Source organism: Triticum urartu, chromosome 6A, assembly GCF_056163025.1.
Source record: "Triticum urartu cultivar PI428250 chromosome 6A, HENAU_Tu73, whole genome shotgun sequence".
NCBI lineage: Eukaryota > Viridiplantae > Streptophyta > Magnoliopsida > Poales > Poaceae > Triticum > Triticum urartu.
Genome location: NC_141878.1, coordinates 572,738,157 through 572,746,538, shown reverse-complemented (window position 1 = coordinate 572,746,538; position 8,382 = coordinate 572,738,157). Strand labels below are relative to the sequence as shown.

Below are 8,382 nucleotides of genomic sequence, written 5' to 3'. Positions count from 1 at the left end.
TCATTATATTCGAAGATGGTAACTGGGACAGCAAGTACAGGTCATCTTCAATAGAGGTGTCATGCATGGTACGTGCTTGCAACCAGCTGGCGAAACTCCTGGTTTGTTCACGTGTAATCCAGTCATCAGACCGCTCCGGGTGTTTGGAGCGTAGCAAATTCTTGTGTTCATCCATATACGGAGCCACCAAGGCGAAATTCTGTAGAACTGTGTAGTGTGCTTCAGTGAGAGAATGTCCGTCCATACATATTATTTGTTCCCCTCCTAGCTTGCCTTTTCCATCCAGTCTGCCCTTATGCCGCGATTCAGGAACACCAATCGGCTTAAGGTCAGGAATAAAGTCAATACAAAACTCAATGACCTCATTTTGACGGCCCTTGGAGATGCTTCCTTCTGGCCTAGCACGGTTATGAACATATTTCTTTAAGACTCCCATGAACCTCTCAAAGGGGAACATATTGTGTAGAAATACATGACCCAAAACGTTAATCTCTTCGCATAGGTGAACTGGGACGTGCGTCATGATGTTGAAGAAGGATGGTGGGAACACCAACTCGAAACTGACAAGACATTGCACCAAATCATTCTGTAACCTTGGTATGATTTCTGGATCGATTACCTTCTGAGAGATTGCATTGAGAAATGCACATAGCTTCACAATGGCTAATCGAACGTTTTCCGGTAGAAGCCCCCTCAATGCAACCGGAAGCAGTTGCGTCATAATCACATGGCAGTCATGAGACTTTAGGTTCTGAAACTTTTTCTCTGCCATGTTTATTATTCCCTTTATATTCGACGAGAAGCCAGACGGTACCTTAATACTGAGCAGGCATTCAAAGAAGATTTCCTTCTCTTCTTTGGTAAGAGCGTAGCTTGCATGACCCTGATGTATGCCGTCTTTTCCGTGCATACGTTGCTGGTCCTCCCGTGCCTCAGGTGTATCTTTTGTCTTCCCATACACGCCCAAGAAGCCAAGCAGGGTCACACAAAGATTCTTCGTCACGTGCATCACGTCGATTGCGGAGCGGACCTCGAGGTCTTTCCAATAGGGCAGGTCCCAAAATATAGATTTCTTCTTCCATATGGGTGCGCGTCCGTCAGCGTCATTCGGAACAGGTTGTCCACCAGGACCCTTTCCAAAGACCACCTTCAAATCCTTGACCATATCATGTACATCAGCACCAGTACGGTGGCGAGGCTTCGTCCGGTGATTTGCCTCACCTTTGAAATGCTTGCCTTTCTTTCTTACGGGATGCCTGCTCGGAAGAAATCGACGATGTCCCAGGTACACATTCTTCTTACAATTAGCCAAATATATACTGTCGGTATCGTCCAAACAGTGCGTGCATGCGCGGTATCCCTTGTTTGTCTGTCCTGAAAGGTTACTGAGAGCAGGCCAATCATTGATGGTCACGAACAACAACGCCTTCAGGTCAAATTCTTCCCCCATGTGCTCATCCCACGCACGTACACCTGTTCCATTCCACAGTTGTAAGAGTTCTTCAACTAATGGCCTTAGGTACACATCAATGTCGTTGCCGGGTTGCTTAGGGCCTTGGATGAGCACTGGCATCATAATGAACTTCCGCTTCATGCACAACCAACGAGGAAGGTTATACAAACATAGAGTCATAGGCCAGGTGCTATGGTTGCTGCTCTGCTCCCCAAAAGGATTAATGCCATCTGCGCTTAGACCAAACCATACGCTCCTTGCGTCATCTGCAAACTCCTTCCCATACTTTCTTTCGATTTTTCTCCACTGCGACCCGTCAGCGGGTACTCTCAACTTTCCGTCTTTCTTACGGTCTTCTCTGTGCCATCGCATCGCCTTGGCATGCTCTTTGTTTTGGAACAAACGTTTCAACCGTGGTATTATAGGAGCATACCACATCACCTTGGCAGGAATGTTCTTCCTGGGGCGCCGGCCCTCGACATCACCAGGGTCATCGCGGCAGATCTTATAGCGCAATGCACCACATACCGGGCAAGCGTTCAAATCCTCGTACTCACCGCGGTAGAGGATGCAATCATTAGGGCATGCATGTATCTTCTGCACCTCTAACCCTAGAGGGCAGACAACCTTCTTTGCTTCGTACATACTCTCGGGCAATTCGTTGTCCTTTGGAAGCATATCCTTTATCATTACCAGCAACTTTCCAAATCCCTTGTCAGATACACCATTCTCTGCCTTCCATTGCAGCAATTCCAGTGTGGTGCCCGGCTTTTTCTTGTCGCCTACGCAATTCGGGTACAACAATTTTTTGTGATCCTCTAACATGCGCTGCAACTTCTTCTTCTCCAAATCACTTGCGCAGTTTCTCTTTGCATCGGCAATGGCCCGACCTAGATTATCAACGGGCTCATCTGATGCCTCTTCTTCAGCTTCTTCCCGCATTGCCGGCTCAGCTTCTTCCCGCATTACCGGCTCAGCTTCTTCCCCCATTGTTGTATCATCGTATTCAGGGAACCCATGGCCAGGATAGCTGTCGTCGTCCTCTTCTTCTTCATTGTCTTCCATCATAACCCCTCTTTCTCCGTGCTTGGTCCAAACATTATAATGGGGCATGAAACCGGTCTTAAACAGGTGGACGTGAATGGTTCTTGACGTAGAGTAATTGTGACCATTCTTACAGCGAGCACATGGACAAGGCATAAAACCATCCGCCCGCTTGTTTGCCTCAGCCGCAAGCAGAAAAGTACGCACGCCCTCAACGAACTGGGGAGAGCATCGGTCATCGTACATCCATTGCCGGCTCACCTTCATTACACAACACCGAATAGACCAAATTAATACAAGTTCATACATAAAGTTCATACAACACTTAAATGCAACAAACAAATAACTCTCTAGCTAAAGCATTTAAATGCAACAACAAATATGATCAAGATCGCAGCTAAGGTAACAATGGATCCAACAGCATAATGATACCAAGCCTCACTATCGATGGCATATTTTCTAATCTTTCTAATCTTCAAGCGCATTTTATCCATCTTGATCTTGTGATCATCGACGACATCGGCAACATGCAACTCCAATTCCATCTTCTCCCCCTCAATTCTTTTCAATTTTTCTTTCAAGTACTCGTTTTCTCTTTCAACTAAATTTAACCTCTCGGCAATAGGGTCGGTTGGAATTTCAGGTTCAGATACCTCCTAGAAAAAATTTCTATGTCAACTTGATGGGCATAATTTGTCATAAACACGAAATGCAACTAGTTTTAAAAGAGAATATACATACCACATCCGAATCATAACAAGGACTAGGGCCGACGGGGACGGATATCAAAACCATGGCACTATATGTATAACAAACAACGTACGGGTAAGATAATTATACGAGTAACTATATATCCAAATCACACACATCAATTTTTATATAAAAATTCATGAACAAGAGGCTCACCACAAGGTGGTGCCGGCGACGGGACGGTGCGGGCGATCGACGGTGGCTACGATGGAGATTTAGAAGGCACTAAGTAAACCACACCTACATATGCAAACTAAGTGTTATTTTTGACCTCAAATTGCATATAAATCAAATACTAGCACATATATATATATATATATCCTCCCAAATTACTAAACTCGCAAATTAATCACTATATAAACCAATGCAAGAGCTAATCTAGCAATGAGAGATGAAAGGACAAAGTTGCTAACCTTTGTGATCATTTGAATGGATGAGGGCCTTCAAATCTTGACAAATTTTGGGCAAATTTTGTGATAAACTCGAGAGGAAGAAGGGAAGAACAGAGGAGAGGGCCGGAGAGGGGAAAGGGGGAAGAACAGAGTGCTGGTGGACGAAGGGTTTATATAGGACGACCTTTAGTACCGGTTCGTGGCACGAACCGGTACTAAAGGTGCTGGAGGGGCCCCACTCTGACAATATCCTGCCACCACTCTCATTAGTACCGGTTCGTGGCACGAACCGGTGCTAAAGGTTCGCCACGAACCGGTACTAATGAAAGCGGCCCGGCTAGCCGTTGGAACCGGCTCAAATACAAACCGGCACTAATGTGCTTCACGATTGACCCTTTTTCTACTAGTGCTTGCTAGGTAGTAGCAAAAACACTACAGTAGTGATGTAGTTACGTGGGTGGTTGCGGTAATATCTAGTATTCGAATTGATAATTGTCCATGAGTAGTTCAAACAACCGATGTAATGTTGCCAGTAAAAAAACATATGAACAATATGGGTAACTCGGGTAACTCTTTACAGAATCAAGTGATAACATTCGACCTATAGAAGTCATTGAAACGTTGCCAAAAACTTCCAGTTTAATTTGATGCCTGATAAGTCTGGTGTGAATAGATTGATAGCTTATGCATATGCATGGTAACTGTTGACCCAAAAAAAATCATTGAAACATTCCAATGTGGGATCTAGTTTCGAAGATCTCGTCGTGACAAAAAATTTATGTGAAAACAATTTTTCAATCGGATCAACGGTTTGAACTACAAAACATTTTCAAATTTGAATTTCAGAGGAATCTTGGTTGACGTCAGCAATTCTTGTCCTGTTTAGAACTAGTACTGATGAGCCACCGTATGCATGCAAACTTGCACTGGAAATGGCATCGCATGCATGCATGCTGGCAGGGGGCAATCATTCGATACAGTCAGACGTTAGTTGTACGGATCTGTTGCTAACAACTGGTCAGACCAGTCGACTGATCGTTAGCATAATCCTTAAAATTAAACGCCCCCCATGGGGCTGGAGTATTGCACGCCCAACATAAGCACGCAGGCATGCATCGATTCCCTGAGCGTGGGCACATGGCCAACGAAAGGTACGCTCCTACACGCGTGTGAACCTGATATTGGAGAAGCACGTAGCTAGCTAGCCACCTCCTATGGCATATCGAGTAGAGTAATTGTATGGCTGGAGAGGCAGCATGCATGCACGTACATATGCCTCGCGGCGGGCACATGCAGCCGCGTGCGTGCCATGCCGACTCGATCGATCTATCCACGCCTCCACGTACGTACCAAGAGAACGAGAAGTGCTGGATTATTATACGATACGAATATGATACACCTGAAGAAATTAAGGTGCTCGCTGGGTGGGGTACCTCGCATCTCTTTCACCGAAAAGGACCATGCATGGTGTGGCAGCGTAGGAGGTCTGCAGAAAGTAAGCTAGACTGTACACTGGTAGTTCGCCTGGCCCCGCTCTGCTTTCTTGAACAACAGGAATTGGGCGCCTCGATATAAAAATCAGTAGGCCATTTGATGTGATCTGATCAGGGTGGAGCATCCATCAACCACCGAGGTAGATGAGACGATGCAGGTCGATGGCCGGGCACGATAGCTGTTCCGGATCCAAACGACAAGGTGTGGCCAGAGTGAAAAACAAAAGACTGGCCAAGTAGCTCCCGCCCGACGGCCCGAGCCCGCTGTCGCGGCCGGCTGGCGCCACACACCATGCACACGTCGCGCGCGCGTGCGGTCCTGGCTGGCCCCGTTCGTTCGTTCGTGCCGTCCATGAACCTGCGGGTTGTGTGGTATTGTAACAGCAATAATGCTACACGCACGGAGCTGTGACCGGCGTTTTACGGATTGGTTAACGCTAATTGGCCCCTCCCCCTGACCTCTTTTTTCAAAGGGTTGGGCCCCTGTCTCTTCCTAATCCCAATTAAAAGACATCACCTATGCTGGTCCATTAACCGACGCATGTTCCGAGGCCCGCTTGTCGATCATCATCTTTCCACATCCGGTGAAAATACACCAACCGAAGCGCAAAAGACAGGAGCGCGTGCCACCCAATGAAGAAGGCGAAAGTGAAACGGAGACATGGAGTGGCAGCGAAAGAGACGGCCACGTTCGTTCGATCGCCTCGTGTGGGTCGGCCGGAATCGACGGACGCCATACGGTAACAGCGATCGGAGCATCTTAACGCGGCGGAACCTGCTGCCCGGATCACATGCTCATCGCCGGCGGGCTCCACGGTCCCTTCCTTCGCGCGGACTCCAGGAACAAACATAGGCGGGCGCGAGTAGACGCATCCGGCGGGAGCCGATGGACACTGCCAGTACGGCGACTGATGCCGATGCCGATGCCACTGTGCCGAGCGTTCAGAGGTCAGCCGGGTTTCAAGCAAAGCCGACACGATCCCACGGCCGCCGGCCGGGGTCCGGTTGCTGCCGGCTGCTGGGGTGTCCCAGTCGTGCCAACTTGGCCATGGCTCTGAACGTTGGGAGAGATAACTTCCTTTTCTCTGGGCTCGTCCTTTCAGTGTGCCGGAAACGGTTTACTGTCAGCAACGTGCCACGAGTCCACAACCGGTGGGATTGCCAAACAAAAAAAAAAGTTAGACATTGCCCAATTTCCGGCCGAACTGGCAAATGCTCTGTCCTGTGTGCTAGTGCTTCTGCAAGACGCTCTCGATGAATGATGAACAGAGAAAGTTAGGAATCAGTGCGGTTCCGATTCATTGGTGCAGAAATCGTCCGTATCAAGATAGTGGTTTGTAATGCAAGAAATTGACCAGAACTTTGACACTGAAATCAGTAGTATTTCTAAGCAAGTTGGCATGCATGAGCCCAAAGAATATTGCCACCCGTTTTGAACCCAAGACCGGTTCCCCTGTGCTGCCCATAACCTCAGTTAGTTTAACTATTTTTTTTTTAGAAACAAAGTTTAACTCGACCGAACTGCAGGTTTTCTCCGCCACTAAGTTACCAAACTGCCCCTCTGTCTCCCTCCCTGGCCTATAAATCGAGGCCAACCGGCTCCCATCTCATTTTACCCAAACCGGCAGCGAACCACCGGAGCTCAACTCACATACCAAAGCCACCGCCCATCCACCTCTCTAACCTCTCATCATGGCGACAGCGGCTGCATCTCGGCCCAGCGGCCCTGTCCTTCTGAGCCCCTTTCCCAACTACCAATCCGCCTCGCTCTCCCGTGTCAAGCTCTCCGCCGGCGGCTCGCCGGTGAAGTCTGTCAGCGTCTCGTCTCCCCCATCCTCTCCCGTGGGCGGCGCCGCCAAGATCCGTCGGACATGCATGTGCTCCCCGACGAACCACCCGGGCTCGTTCCGTTGCAGCCTCCACAAGGAGCGCAAGCAGGAGGCGGTCCCAGCCGTCAGCAGCAAGCGAGCCTGCCCGCCTTCGCCGCCGCCCATCGGCAGCGGCTGCTCTAGGCGCATAGTAAACGTGCTAGCGCAGCGCGTCCCCATGGGCACCGGGCACTGGGCGCGCAGGGCGCTGGCTCCGTCTCCCACTGTACAGCAGCTGCAGCACAGGAAGCGCGCCGACCGGTTCCGCGCCGGGGCCAGCCGGCTCTCCGCCGCATCCATGGCCGGAGGCCGCGCAGGCGGCAGCAACCAGTAAAAAAACCAGCGTCGACATGCCATAGCAGTACATACTGTACATAGGAAAGAAACTCCCCGAATAATTCCGGTCGCTGTATAGAAGATCGGTGGGGATTAGGCCACAAGGCTGGAGTTTTAAGACCCAAATTCCACCCCGGCCTGATCAATTAGCTAGCTTATAGGAGTAGTTGCACGTAGAGTGGCTGTACATAAGAGTGAGCCGCCTCTTCTTCCTCTCGGGTCCGCTGCATATAGAGTGTGTTCTTCCTCTCTGCTCCACCTGTACATAGAGTGAGCTTTCGTCCTAACTCCTGAATTTGATTCTGGATATACATCAATACATGAGTGACAAATTGGAGACACATACATGCATCTGATTTGTCCCGTGACCGGAGGCTTATCCGGTCTTGAATGATTTGTTTGCCGCAACAACTCTCTGCTTCCGTTTCTGTTTCGGTTTTGGATAAGCTCGAGATATCAGTAGCGTCTCGCCGTCGCTTGCACCCGTCACGCGGGCGGCACCCGTGCCCCCAGCCGGACGGATCAGGCTACCAACTTGCAGCACGGGAGAAATCCCCCGACTCCGGCGAACTTTCTGTAAAGTTTCATGGCGCGGCTGATGAACTGAGGAGTTCTCTTCGTCCTGCTCGTGATATTTTTACTGTTTTCTTCAGATCCGTGGTACTTTACTGTTTCTTCTAGAGAAAGTGGTTTATTTTACAGTTGACCGGGGGACGGCGGAGCGGTTGGGATTCCCCAACCCTTCAACTTGCGCAAGAAGATGAAGATGCTGGGAGACGGTTCTTGATCGGTTCTGTTTCTTGGCCAGATATCAGTTGCCGGGCTCACCAATACTCATCACCTGTTAGATTGGGGCCATGTCTGTCAGATGTCTCTTGTCCACTCTGGAGTATTGCTTGCGGTGTTCCTTTTTCTTATGAACGAGTGGAGTACTGAACATACGTACAGTACAATTTATATTTGAGTCTACTGAACATATACATATATACATGCATGATACGGGCCTGGAACAAAAAAAAAGGGTCTCAAGTAAAATCATTATCGAG

The 8,382-nt window shown here is 49.1% G+C and overlaps 1 pseudogene; it reads left to right on the top strand.

Annotated features, from left to right (window-relative positions):
• Positions 1 to 6,727: 6,727 nt before the first annotated feature.
• On the top strand, positions 6,728 to 7,677 carry LOC125512856 (uncharacterized; annotated as a pseudogene).
• The last annotated feature ends 705 nt before the right edge of the window (positions 7,678 to 8,382 follow it).